Here is a 14,888-nt window from a genome sequence, read left to right as displayed (position 1 = left end):
AATATCCCAAAAGAGAAAAGTATACAACATCTGTATCTTAACGGTACTCATCTATGAGGCAGATACGTCGAGGCTAACGAAGAGGGTTCACGTTAAGTTAAGGACAACGCAGGCAGCGAGGTACGGAAAGAAAACCAATAGTTGTAACTTTGAGAAATCGGAAGCTGCCGGACTGGGTGAGGGGATAAACGGACAAACGCAGGTTAATGACATCCTAGTGGAAATCAAGAGGAAGAAATAGGCCTGGGTAGGGCATGTAATGCGAAGACAAGATAACCGCTTGTCCTTAAGGGTAGCGGAGTGGATTCCAAGAGAAGGCAAGCGTAGTAGTGGGCGGCAGAATGTTAGGTGGGCGGATGAGATTAAGAAGTTTGCGGGGATAGGGTAGCCGCAACTCGCAAAGGAGAGGGTTAACTGGAGAGACATGGGAGAGTCATTTGCCCTGCAGTGGGCATTGTCAGGCTTACGATGAAGATGAGCAGAGCCTTAGCTGGTACTTGTCGATTTTAAAGCACATTCCTCTTTGTCAAAAGCGAAAGTATGAGACTAGCGGTCAGATTACGGGAATTTAATTCTATGCATTAGGTTTGTTTGTCCAACTATGGTAAATCTACATAGCGCTCGCCAATCTCAGGGAAAATGAGGTGCTCAGATCTGTCTTTTATTTATTTATCTGAGACTAGCGGTCAGATTACGGGAATTTAATTCTATGCATTAGGTTTGTTTGTCCAACTATGGTAAATCTACATAGTGCTCGCCAATCTCAGGGAAAATGAGGGGCTCAGATCTGTCTTTTATTTATTTAGTTATTTCTTTTAAGTTACCAATCAGAGGGCATTACAGAGGGGGAGTTATGCAATACTAAAAAAAAACAGTTGAACATACGTAACAAACAGTGCGACAAAAATGTAACAGAGGATAATGTTATGGTACAGTATTTCGGGAAAGCGGGATAAACAATAATAAGAAATGACATATACAAAAAAAGACAGGCAAAACTGAATACAGCCGTGAAAAGGGGTTATTCTCAGGTGTCGTCTGAAAAGCAGACGGTAACGTGGGGTAACAATCTAAAAACTAAAATAAAAGCACTTACAACGCATGGGAAACATAGCTAATGAGTGGCAACACTCATTAATGTTGGTCGTTAAAAACGGAGAAGGAAGTAGAACACAATATGAAACTGCATAAAACACACAACAATAATACTGAAAACTTACAAACGAAAGGAGTTGTGAGAAAGAAACTTCTGTGCGTTATAATGAAAGCACAGCTTTTTCTTAAATACTTCGATATTGTTTGTAAGCACTACCGCGGCAGGCAGACGATTCTACTCTGTTGCTGTTTTAGGAATGAATGAATATTGATAAGATGTAGTGCGGAAGTGGGGGATGCCTACATTGCACGGATTATCGATCCGCGACGATACATATGTGAGTGAAGTGACCAGTGCGTTTTTTATAATTGGATTGGTGTGGTAAATTTTCAAGAAAAGGTACAAACGAGAAATATTTTCTGCGCAGCGACAAGGGTGCTATTGATAAAGTTTCCTTCATGAGTGTTACGCCTGATGAACGACAATAGTTACCAAGAATAAAACGTGCGAAGCGATTTTTGGACTGCTCCAAGGGCATTGGTTAATCCGTCGGTATGCGGGCCCATACTGATGAGGCATTTTCGAGTTTACAGCGAACAAGTGTTTTATAAAGATTTATTGAAAAATCCGGTATCGCGGCAAACCGGATTTTACCGGAACATATCGGTTTCATACCGGTCCGGTATCACTCTCATACCGGCGAGACCCGTCCGGTTTGATGGCTATACCGGTTCATACCGGTCCGGTATCGATCCCAAACCGGACAGACCGCTCCGGTACGGAGCTCATACCGGACAGTCCATTCCCGGTTCGAAGCTCAAACCGGACAGACCAGTCCGGTACGGAGCTCAAACCGGACATACCAGCCTGTATTCAGAGCGATATGTGCTGCGGTTTCGGTGCTTGGTCTGCAGATTGACTGTTGTACGCCAGCAGATATTTTTTAGGGGAACGGGGGGGGGGGGGGACGGGGGGAGGGGGGGAGGCGGGTCAGCGTGCGCATAAGTGCGATAATCAACACATACACGGTTTTGTTGAAAGGGCTAGGAAAAGAAAAGGGCTAAGCGTGAGCTTCGCAGTGCCAAAACATGCAGTTTGTGCATGAAAGGCGGGGGCTGCATGAAGGGGATTTTGCGGGCAACCGCCATGTTGGCTTCCCGTGTAGCACTCTGACAAAGCCAGGGCGGCTGTGTGCGGGCAAACGGCTAGTATACACCCGCCAGCAGCCTTCGTAAGTCCTGCGCAGATTACTCTGGATTTCACAGTGCAGTACTTCACGACTGGCGAGCCTGGCGAGCCTCCGGTAACTGCGCCAGAGGCTCCAAAAGGTTTGTTGCTGTCGCGTTCATTGCAGCGGCAGTCTGTAGCGACGCATCGATGAAGAAAGAAAATTCTTGGTTTTCGTGCAGGAATTCTTTGCACTTCTTCTTCGTCAAGTGATTGCCCATTGATAACGCATCTTGTCCAATCGCCATCGCGAGCGGCCCCACCCTTCACTCTATCAGGAAGACATACTAATCACAAATCGCCCAAAACGTTTCTATCGACGAAGAAAAGGTTAATTCGACGGAGCCGGCAGCTCGGGGTGTTTCCTTAAGGGCGACGCTTCGTGCTAGCTAAAAGATACAGCGCTCGAGAGAACAAAATAAAAACAAAAACCACCTGTAGAAACCTTACACGAGTAAACCGTCTTTGCGCAATTTCTTTTTTTAAAGCTTTTTTTTTCTCTCACCACCGCCTTCTCTGCTTTTCCTGGGTCCGAGTCGGTCGCAACCAAAAACCTGCTCATCCCTGGTTTTTCTGTCGGCCTTTGTTCCTTCCCCTTGGGCTCCTCTGTGTCGCTCCTACCCCTCCCAGTGCCGTTCCCCGAAACGGCGCGGAGGCGCTCACTCTACAACCCATGACCGAACATTTTTTTTAAGCCGCCCTCCCGACCACGCTCCCCGAGAGGCTTCCATGAAGTGGCGAGGAGGTTCCGATTCTGCTTGTTCACTGTGCCAGGTCGCTGCGCGCTGACTTTATGCAGAAGTGCCCCCCCCCCCCACCTTTCCTGCGTTTGTTTGGAACATGTTTTTTCTTCTCTCCTGTGGCTGGGTTGAGTGTCAAGCGATGAAGGTAGCTGCGAAAACACGCTGGCACTCGCTCGTTGGCGTTGAATTTGTGTTATACAATTTTTTGCGCCTTTCTTCGTGTTGCCTTGATCAATCCATGATCAAAGATGACATCGCCTTTTATGCGTACGTCCAGTGCAAATATGGTGGAACCCTATCATCCTTGTCTCAGTGATGAATGACTTCGCTCCGAAATACGTGAGTGGTGAACATTTGACCGGTGGAGGCCACGGCGGTGAAGGCGGATTTTATGACGGCGACGTCGTGCTGCTAGGACGTAAGTACGCATTTTAAATCACTCTGTTCTTTAAGTACTGCCTCCGTCTCGGTTATATGCTCGGCGTCAAGACAAACGTTCTAACTGTCCAGTGTCTTTTTAACTAAAACTTTGTAGATTGCACAGCGTAGAGGGACGAAATAGCGCAAAATTTTCTTTCAGTTACATACCGAAATGGCTTGTTCTTCATGATAACACGACTAAAATTAGTTTTATAGTCTGTATTCTTTCTTTACAGAGGCATATGGTGTATACGTGCGAGAGCAATCATCGATAAGCGTCCTGAGGGGGAGCGGCTCAAGACTTTGAACAAACATCACGCATCGCATCGATGCTGCGGTATATGCCGTAAATAATGGAGGATGACCACGCAAGCATCGGAACCGTCCGAGAAACCTGTTTACACACCAACAATGTTACGACGCAGATTTGAAATACATTTTTGATTCAAATATGGAAGGCGTGAGGTGCATTCACGGTACTGAGCAGTGCCAATGCTCAGGGCCTGGCGTCTTGAGACGCCTGGCTTGTCTGTGGCTTGTCTGGACCCACGAGGGCCCGCAATTCAGAGCCCCGTTTGTGCTACTGGGGTATGCATTTGTAATTATTGCATACAGGTCCACCTCGGGAATGGAATTTTTATTCCTTCGGCAACGTGGGCAGCAGTTATGGTGGCACCCAAATATTCGCGTTTCTGCAAGGACGCAGCCTTTGGACGACTCCACAACTCCTGGAAAGGAGCGTTACAGGGCAAGCTTGCCATCGGAACCTGAAGTCAGAAGCCTCCACAGTGGGCAGAAAGCCAATGACCCCTGAAAAGCTACAAGCCATTGGCCGTAAGTTGCATGTCACAGTGCTCAATGCATTATGTTGTGTGTCAGTGCCCAATTAAATGATAAGCTGGGGGGCATTATGTACTACCAATCATATTTTCTTTTCTGCAGGTGCTTTTGACTACTTCATTGGCCAGCACCCTGTAGAGACCCCAGCGCCGGTAGATCGTCGCAAAGAGTTAAATTATTCCCTCAGTGAGCTGGTTCAAGACATGCGAAAAAAATAAAAACATCGTTTGGAGTTTTTGATGCATTATAATACTCACCAAGCTACCAATACTTGGTAAAAGCTGGGAGCAAATAACACAATTGCACATCGACTGCAATACGAGTCACTGATAATCGCAGATTACCAGTGTCTGAGGCTCTGTATATTGCAGCCTTTGGCATGTACACTTATGGCCCCAGTTTTTGGGCACATTTAGTCCAAGTGGGATATATTTGAAGCATTTTATTCCTGCCTTTGTCCTGTGATACAGGGCCCTCCTGTATAATACGGGCCAAGCCTGTAGAATACAGGGCTGTCCTGTATGCCGGTATGAATTTTAAACCGGAACCGCATACCGGGTTATTGTACAGGATTTGCGATACCGGATTACCGGAGTATCCTGTACAAAACAGGAGAGTCCTGTATTATACAGGACTGTCCTGTTTTATACAGGATAGTCCGTTAATCCGGTATCGCAAATCCTGTGCAATAACCCGGTATGCGGTTCTGGTTTAAAATTCATACTGGATTTTTCAATAGGGTAGTTTCACAGATGACGGGGCCATAGAAAAATTTTGTTTAATATAGCCTAGCATGCGGTTAGCGTTTGCGATAAGAGAAAAATTGTGTTTAATATAGCCTAGCATGCGGTTAGCGTTTCCGATAATATAACGATGTGTTCATTCCAGGTTAGGTTTGATGTTATAACAACGCCGAGGTACTCATAAGATCTTACTGATGTTAGTGAAGCGTAATTAAGATAGTAAACGGGAGACCGTACAATTCTGGCCGATACACCTGACATAATGGCCCGGTGCGCGGCAAACTTGTCAGAGAAGGACACCTTGTCTGTTTGGCATTTCGCCGAACTGAAGTTAGACGTATAAAAACCAGTCGACTGCCTCGGTTGCGCATAACAATGGCCTACCTAAAGGATGTCTCGACCCGGACATGGCCTCTCTCTTTCCTCAGCGGTTAGACTGCGTGCATAAATTATGACCCCGATAGTGCATCTATTCTAAATACATGTGATCTCTCTCAAGGTCTGTTCGCAGTTGTCTCGTTGAAACTGAACCTGAGATTTGTTCCGCTTACTATGCGAGTAGTCTGGGTGTCAATATTGCTTCATTTGATTTCTATCAGGTTTTGAATTACGTTCAAAGGTGTCTACAAAATGCTTAACGACTGCAGCTGCAATTTGCTTCCTCCTTTTCGGTACAGAATGTTCAGTGTGTGATAAAAAAAAAATACCGTACGAGTGAAGTCCGCAAAATGATCACACGGATTCAAAAGAAATATTATTCACTTTCGCTCAAGTTAAAAGAAAACAACTGTTTATTATGCATATATCACTTTCCGATTAAGTTCGTAAACGCAGCTTGACTCTGTGCTGTTGAGCAATTACTCCGAAACACTTTGTTCGGTTGTTCCAAGATCAAGTCGAAATTAAGTATCTCACTTTAGAACGACTCTTCAATCTACATTTTTGCTTGTGAGTATCCCAAAACCTTAATAAATGCGTTAGAAATTCTATTTGCCAACATAACCGGAGCACGTTTAAGATCCACTTGGGTAAAAAGCTCCATAGCTATCGTGCTTGGTCTGCGTAAGCTGGGAAATAGCCGTCCACCAGGCACTTCATTCTAGGCAAGCTCGACACTTCAAGGGAAAGCCAATCACAAGGCCAGAGGAAAGCTTCAGCCCGGTGCAAGATTGTTATGTACAGCAGCAGCAGAAGTATCAACGTTACCGCAGTGGCCACCTTATAATTTACAGAAGTCAGCAGATCGCCAGCATCGAGTGTGTTAGAAGTGCCTGCCGGTAATAAAAAGCACCCTAGTATGGAATAAATTCAATTAAAAAAGTGCCTTTCTTTTTATTTCGCGCGCTGCTTAGTCCTTCAGCGCTCAGATCACCCCAGAACGGGCGTACAGCGCTCCGCAGTTACTCAGCAGCACTCTGCATTAGTGAACCTTTATACGTTCTTTTTTGTGTGTATAAGGTTCGCTATTACAGATGTCTGCGGGGGAACGTACTCGCTTATGGCGCCCGTCACGAAATCCTTGATGTGTTGAAAAAGCTTGTTCTTTAAATTAATAGCAGCTCCGGATATGAAATAAATCTGATCATGATGTTCATTTTTTATGGTGCAAGGGCAGCTGTGGCCAAAGAGCGCAGTGGCACAAGGTGTTTTCTTCTACTCAAGGTGGGGTCAAAGGCACTTCTAGAGCATTTCACCCTAAAGAAGTCGAGCACCAGGGATGGGAAAGCAGGTAGCCATTTTATGACCGGTTGGTACCCAGCGGCACTGGGGAAATGTAATAAATCTCATTGTTGTATGTTTTTTACCTTAATATCAGGTAACTAATTTCTTATAGCATACAGGCGAGTTTGTCGTATTATTGATACGTGGCGGCAAGCCAAGGAACCGAACGACATGATCACCGATGAAATATGATTTTAAAGGCTGCGGGCCTAGCGCGAGCTCACCGTCCCGCGCCACAGTCCGCTTCTTCGTCATCTACTTCGTAACTATATTTTAAGGGGAAACAGCGGGAAGTAAGGGGACGGAAAGAAGAGGAAATGCAGGACGAGCGCTGTCTTACGACTGAACTTTCTTCACAGGAAACGTGGCGAAGATAAAGCAAGCGCGAGCACACCACTAAACAATCAAACAAAAGAGCTCATTGCTACGTTGGCTCAAGGTACACACCTTCACTTTGTTGTAGAAAAATTGAGAGCTTGCTGACGCATAATCGCGATTTCTTCTTGATGTGCTCACATCTCTATTTTTAGTCGGCCTGTGTGCTTAAACAGATTATCACAATGGTGAAACGACGGAAAACAAGATTTCTACTCATTATTGATCAGCTAGATTAGTGGACGTACAGAGTTAATTGTCAGGAATGTCCATGTTCTTTGAAACTTATGTTAATACACCTCCCGATCTCGCCAAAGTATAGTTGACAGCAAGAAAGAGGAATTTTGTAAACGACACCCATAGAGCGCGGCACAAACTTTATTCCGTGCTTAGTCCTGTAGGTGTCTTAAGACACTATATTTTTAGCCGTTTTCTCCATAGTCGGCGCAAATCATTTAGTTTATTTGGCGCTCAGAACGCATCACCTAAGCGGTACCTCTTGGCCGCGTTTTGAGCGCCCTTCGAAAGGTGGTTGATGTAAGCAAGGAATGGAAACAATTTTCCTTGCTGTCATTTGTATGATGTTCATCGCGGCGGAGCATTTAAGCTTCTTTACTATTTTATTACAATTAAATAAGACGACATCATCTCGCTATCCGGCATCACTGAGTCTCTTAGCTTATTCTCAGAAGCTTTGGTTTATCGTGCGGTGAGGGAATTTTGACAAAGCTGACTTCAAGAGCACATATTGTTAAAGCACAGAGCCCAACAATCAAGAAAAATTAATGGAGCGTACCACAAGATGAAGAAATAATGTTTGCGCAAAGCAAGGTCTTCAATTTCCTTCCAGATAATTAAGTTGTGTTCGTTGACCCAACGTAGCGATACGTGCGTTAGTTTGATTGTTTCCTTGTATTCCCGAGCTTCCCTCATATTTGTCATGTTGCCTGTCAGTAAGCTTCAGTGCTCAGTCGGCGATCGTCCTGTGTTTCCTCTCCTCTTCTTCCCGTCTTTTCCGCTGTAACTCTTCATAATTTATTACACTGCGTTGTAAATCGCCTCTTCATTATGGTTTTTTGGCTGACCTAATACTTCTTTATTTTTGTAGCGCATAAACTGAGCCACCGTGGCGCACCACGGTGGCTCAGTGGTTATGGCGCTCGTCTGCTGACCCGAAACACGCGGGTTCGATCCCGGTCGTGGCGGTCGAATTTCACTGGAGGCGAAATTCTAGAGACCCGTGTGACGTGCGATGTCAGGGCTAGTTTGGGAACCGCAAGTGTAGGAAATTTCCGCCGTCCATCGCTACGGCGTCCCTCATACTGAGTTGCTTTGGGACGTTGAACCCTCATAAAATATTGTCACGACCAGAGGAGCCGTGAAGGTAGACGTCGAGAAGAACCCAAGACTGGGAGCCCTTTTTTTAATTATGGAGCCAGCTTCCACGACACAGAACAGAACAGCGCGCCACGAGAGCCCACTGCCGCTTCGTCGTCGTCTTCGACTCAGCGCGGAGGCCACGCGGCGCGTTAGGCGCGTGGCATTATTCCCCCCCGCGAAAGCAAACATCGTCTCGATGTGGAATGGGGTATGTACAGTGAGGGGAGGAGGAACAAAAAAAAAAAGACTGGGGGTGAGGTGAATTATACAGTGCGCTCTAGATGACATGCAGGGAGAGTCAAGTTCACACGTGGGGTAAGGGGAAAAGGTACGAAACAGCGTGAACACAGCGCTCAGTCACGCGAAAAGTACGGCTTTAAGCGCACTACATGCACGATTTCAGGCCGTTGACGCTGAGGGCCGGCGACCACAGTTCCATGGGGGACAACTTCGTAGTTGACGCTGTTCAGGCGGCGCAGGACTCTGTACGGGCCAAAATACCTATTTAAAAGCTTTTCGCACAATCCCTTGCGGCGCACTGGTGTCCACACCCACACGTGGTCGCCCGGCTCGTAGTGCACGTCCCTGTGCCGAAGGTTATAGTGTCGGGCATCGGCGGATTGCTGGTCCTTGATGTGCAAGAGGGCCAGCTGACGGGCCTGCTCTGCTTGCTCCACGAAGTGGCCAGCTTCAGGGGGAAGCTCTGCGTGCCGTACGGCAGCATGGCGTCTAGCATCATGCGGACCTCCCTGCCATACACGAGACGGAACGGGGTGAACTGGGTGGTTTCCTGCGTCGCGGTATTATATGCGAAGGTGACGTACGGCAAGACTTCATCCCAGGCTTTGTGTTCAACGTCGACGTACATCGAGATCATGTCCGCCAATGTTTTGTTGAGCCGTTCCGTTAGACCATTGGTTTGGGGATGATACGCTGTTGTCGGTCGATGAGCAGTATGGCTAAGCGCTAAGATGTCACGTAGGAGTCGGGCTGTAAACGCCTTGCCTCGGTCAGTAATGACGGCCGATGGGGCGCCGTGTCTAAGCACGATGTCGTGCATAAAGAAGTGGGCAACTTCGGCGGCAGTACCTCGCGCCAGGGCCTTCGTTTCAGCGTAGCGGGTCAAGTAGTCTGTGGCGACTACAATCCACTTGTGGCCGGAATACGAGAGAGGAAATGGCCCCAGAAGGTCCATGCCGACTCTGTCGAATGGTATTTGTGGCGGCTCGATGCACTGAAGCAGTCCAGGAGACTTGAGCGCGGGTTTTTTTCGCCGCTGGCATTGCCGGCATGTCCGGACATAATGCTTGACACTTGAAGTTAGGGTGGGCCAGTAATAGTTCTGCCGGATTCGGGATAAGGTGCGGGTAACTCCAAGGTGGCCGGAAGTCGGTTCATCATGGCAGGCAAGGAGGACTTCATCCCGCAGATCAGACGGTATGACGAGCAGGTAAGTTGTCGGACTTGAAGTAGAGTTCTTTTTATAAAGCACCCCTCTCCGCAGGCAGAACGACGATAGTCCACGAGCTAGGTTTCGTGGTATCTCAGGGCACCCACCTTCGAGATGTTCGATGAGCAGACGGAGCTCGGCGTCGGCACGCTGTCTGGAAACGAGCTCAGATGTGCTGACCGCTCCAAGGAAGCTATCATCGTCGGTGGTGTCTTGCGGAGGAGGTTCGACGGGAGCGCGTGACAAGGTATCAGCGTCGGTGTGTTTCCGGCCTGACTTGTAGGTGACGGTGAAATCGAATTCCTGCAGGCGTAATGCCCAACGTGCTAGGCGGCCGCAAGGGTCCTTTAAATTTTTCAGCCAGCACAGCGAGTGGTGGTCGGTGACGATACGAAACGGTCTGCCATAGAGGTATGGGCGGAACTTGGCGGCGGCCCAGACTACCGCTAAACATTCTTTTTCCGTGGTAGAGTAGTTCAACTCAGCACGCGACAGCGCGCGGCTGGCGTAGGCAATTACTTTGTCGACACCGTTTTGCCGCTGAACTAGAACGGCGCCAAGACCGACGTTGCTCGCATCCGTGTGCACCTCCGTATCGGCATCTTCGTCGAAATGTGCCAGGATGGGCGGTGATTGGAGTAGGCGTCGTAACTCGTCGAAGGCAGTCTGTTGTTCGTTGCCCCAAGAAAATGACGTGTCATCACGGGTTAGGAGAGTCAGAGGGCTGGCGAGCTGGGCGAAGTTTCTAATGAAGCGGCGATAATAGGAGCACAGGCCCAGAAAACGTCTGACTGCTTTTTTGTGGGAGGGGACCGGAAAGGCAGCAACGGCAGCAAGCTTCTCTGGGTCAGCGCGGATTCCGTCAGCACTAATGACGTGCCCGAGGAACTTCAGTTCGGTGAACCCAAAGTGGAATTTTTCTGGTTTGAGGGAGAGGTTGGTGGATCGAACGGCTTTGAGGACAGTCCTGAGGCGGTGCAGATGTTCCGTGAACGTTGCGGAAAAAATGATGACATCGTCAAGATAAACAAGACAGGTCTGCCACTTCAAACCGGTGAGAACGGTGTCCATCATTCTTTGGAACGTGGCAGGAGCACAGCAGAGCCCGAATGGGAGGACGCGAAATTCATACAGCCCGTCCGGTGTAATGAATGCGGTTTTCTCACGGTCCCTCTCATCAACTTCTATCTGCCAATAACCACTTCTGAGGTCGACCGAAGAGAAGTACTTGGCTTGACGAAGTCGGTCGAGGGAGTCGTCGATACGCGGTAGCGGGTACACGTCTTTCTTGGTCACACTGTTCAGCTTCCTGTAGTCGACGCAGAACCGTAGTGTCCCGTCTTTATTTTTCACGAGCACGACAGGAGACGACCACGGACTGCTTGACGGTTGGATGACGCCGTCTGTAAGCATCTCTTCGACCTGTGTTTGAATAGCATCTCGCTCATGAGGGGACACACGATAGGGCTGCTGATGGATGGGTCGGGCTCCTTCATGCGTGATAATGCGGTGTTTAACGATCGACGTTTGGCGCACTTTGGACGACGACGTGAAACAGGCACCAAACTCCCGCAAGAGGTCCTGGAGTTGCCTCTTTTCAGTGGGTGGAAGGCCAGGATTTATGTCTACGCTGGTGACCGCTTCGGCGTCAGCTTCAGGTGTGTCCTCCGCACAAGCAAAGCATTCGGCCACTTCCTGAACATGGTCGACGTAAGCGATGGCTGTGCCACGGAACAGATGTCGATGTTCATTGCAGAAGTTGGTGACAAGGACCTCTGTACAACCTTCATGAAAGGATCCAAGGCCCCGTGCCACCGCAACCCCCTTAGTGAGTACGAGGGAGACATTAGGCTCGACAACCCGGAGTCCCCTATGTGGCTCGTCGCAGGTAACTCTCGTGAGAATGCTGGCACGTGGTGGCACCGTAACGTTATCGTCGGCGACTCGCAGGGCGGACCGAGAACCCTGGTGCGCTGGTTCTTCTGTGGCCATTGCGGTAGAAAACGTCACCAAGCGGTTCGGGAGGTCTATGATCGCACCGTGCTCGCGAAGAAAGTCGATGCCAAGGATGACATCGCGAGAACAGTCGCGGAGAACGAGAAACGTGGCAACGAATGTGCAGCCTCGAACCGTAACCCGGGCCGCACACATGCCGAGTGGTGCGACAAGATGTCCGCCTGCCGTGCGTATGTCGGGACCGTCCCAGGGTGTCGTCACTTTTTTCAGGGCCGTCGCAAGCCGTCCGCTAAGGATAGAGTAATCTGCGCCCGTATCGACCAACGCGCTAACCTCCTTTGTGTCGACGAGAACAGGGATATCCAAAGAGACCCTTCCTTCAGCGCGGCCCGTCGATGGCTGTTGTGGATGACTCAGTCGGTGCGGCGGCGGAAACTGGTCGGCGACTGGGGTTGCGTCGTCGGGTCGATTCAAGCGGCGGGTTGAGGGAAACTCTTCGGCGATGCGGCGTTCGGCGTCGGGGCGATTGGGTACGTGCGGCGGCGGAAGCGGGTCGGCGATTGGGGTTAGGGCATCGCGGCGAGTCGAAAGGCGCGTCGGGGAAAACTGCGCAGCGTTGCGGCAGCCGACGTCGGGGCGATTAAGTTGCTGCGGCGGTGGAAGCTTTGCGTCGGAACGGCGTTCGGCGGCCTCGCCTCCAAAGGTCGCCGGAGCTAGTTTTCCCGACGAGGGCTCGAGGAACCACGTTGTCCTGAGGCGAAACGGGACCCAGAGGGCGAAGACCGGCGTGGAGAGGGCGATCGCGACTCGCGGCGCGGAGGAGATGAACTACGCTGGCGGGTGACATACTCGGCGATGTCTTGAGGGCGCTCTCCAGGGCGTGGACGGGGGCTGTCGACAGAAAAACCGCGTAGTCCCATTGCGCGATAGGGGCACCGCCGGTAGAGATGGCCGGCCTCACCACAGTGGTAGCAGAGCGGGCGTTGATCCGGAGTGCGCCAGAGGTCAGTCTTCCGCGGTGCCTGGCGCCGATCCGCCCAGTAAGGAGTAGGCTGAGCAGAGTGCACCGCGACCAATGGTGCGGTGTAAGGCAAAGGCCCAGGAGATGGGGCCGCGCGGCGCACGACGTCCGCGTACGTGACTGGCTGGACCGGAGTCGGGTACGGCGCGGGATCGTATGGAGTCGGTTGCGGCGCCGGCACAACTGCAGCGTCTGGTGCTCTGAGGGCCTGCCGGACTTCCTCGCGGATGACGCTGGTGGCGGAATCGACGCGAGGGGCAAAGGTTCCTTGAAGGTGCTGCAGCTCCTCGCGGACCACTGAACGGATGAGTTCGCGAAGGGAGTCCGGATTCGTCCTGGGATCATGGTCGAATCGGTCCAACGTTGACAGTGTCGACGACGGACGCAGTTGCCGGGCGTACTGTTGCGATCTCTGCTGCAGCAATTTCTCCATGTGGACGGCCTCGGCCAGAAACTCCGCAACGGTGTTGGGCGGGTTCCGCACGAGGCCGGAAAAGAGCTGGTCTTTCACGCCGCGCATGAGGTGCCGCAGCTTTTTTTCTTCAGGCATGGCCGGATCGGCGCGATGGCAAAGACGCGTCACATCCTCGACGTACATGGCAACACCCTCATTGGGAAGCTGAATTCTAGAGGACAGGGTACGCTCCGCGCTCTCCCGGCGGTCGCTGTTGGCGTACGTACTCAGGAGCTGACGTCGAAAGTCCTGCCACGTCGAGAAAGTAGCCTCACGGTTTTCGAACCAGGTACGTGCAGAGTCCTCAAGGCTAAAGTACACGTTACGCAGCTTTGTAGCGGCGTCCCAGCCGTTGAAGGTCGCAACCCGTTCGTAGTGCGCCAACCAATCTTCTGCATCTTCAAACAGGTCACCGTGAAAGGGCTTAGGCGTTCGTGGGGTCTGAAGAGTGAGATAGGTAGGGCTGGCTGCAGGAACAGTCGGAGGCAGGGCGGGTATTGGCGTCGCCATGAGCGTAGGGGTAGTCGAGGGCTCACCGACAAAAGGGAGGGCCTCGGGGGACAAGCCTCGGATCCTCCGGCTGGCACGATGGACAGGGGTGGTCACAAGAGGCGGGCGTGTCGAGTCGTCCTCAGGAGTAGGGAGCATCGGCCGCACCTCCGCCAGTGTCACGACCAGAGGAGCCGTGAAGGTAGACGTCGAGAAGAACCCAAGACTGGGAGCGCTTTTTTTAATTATGGAGCCAGCTTCCACGACACAGAACAGAACAGCGCGCCACGAGAGCCCACTGCCGCTTCGTCGTCGTCTTCGACTCAGCGCGGAGGCCACGCGGCGCGTTAGGCGCGTGGCAATATAACTAAAAAACGCATCAAGAGGCGCTCTTATCCGCTTCCATTCGGACGATTTACATGCCACATCGCTTAAAAACAGTCAGGTTTTAGGGCTTTTCTTGCGCCATGCAAAGTATTTTTGATGTCAGTGTGCCTAACCAAGTCGAAAAAGGTTTGATTATATTTATGAACGTTTTCATCTTAGAATTGCATTTCAAAAATTAAGATGTCTTCCATACACATGTTATATTTTTTTATACATAAACACTAAAACCTCTGTAGCGTGTGCATAAGTTTTTCACGTTCAATTCATGCCATTCTGATGAATAGGGAACGACGGTACTTGAGTTTCCGTCCTGCCGGAAGCTCTTGATAAGAACAACATCACCGGTGGACGTTTCACTTACCCTCTTTCCTTGGGTTCTGGAAAGAGAAAAAAATTAGACAAAATAAATTTCTGAAGCTCTGAACTTGTGCTTAAATAAGTCACTAAAACCTCGGCACCTATAGACCTTTTTCAGTTTTAGCCTCGCTCCCAGCGCGCCGAACACCGCCATGTTGCTTTCCTCCTCTCTGGCTGGTTCGGAAAGGCGGTGTCCGTGCGTCCGGTGCGTTCTCTGCGGTTCTCCGT

The sequence above is a fragment of the Amblyomma mixtum genome, chromosome 1 (assembly GCF_055824585.1).
Source record: "Amblyomma mixtum isolate Tamu chromosome 1, ASM5582458v1, whole genome shotgun sequence".
Taxonomy (NCBI): domain Eukaryota; kingdom Metazoa; phylum Arthropoda; class Arachnida; order Ixodida; family Ixodidae; genus Amblyomma; species Amblyomma mixtum.
Note: the sequence above shows the minus strand (reverse complement) of the source record.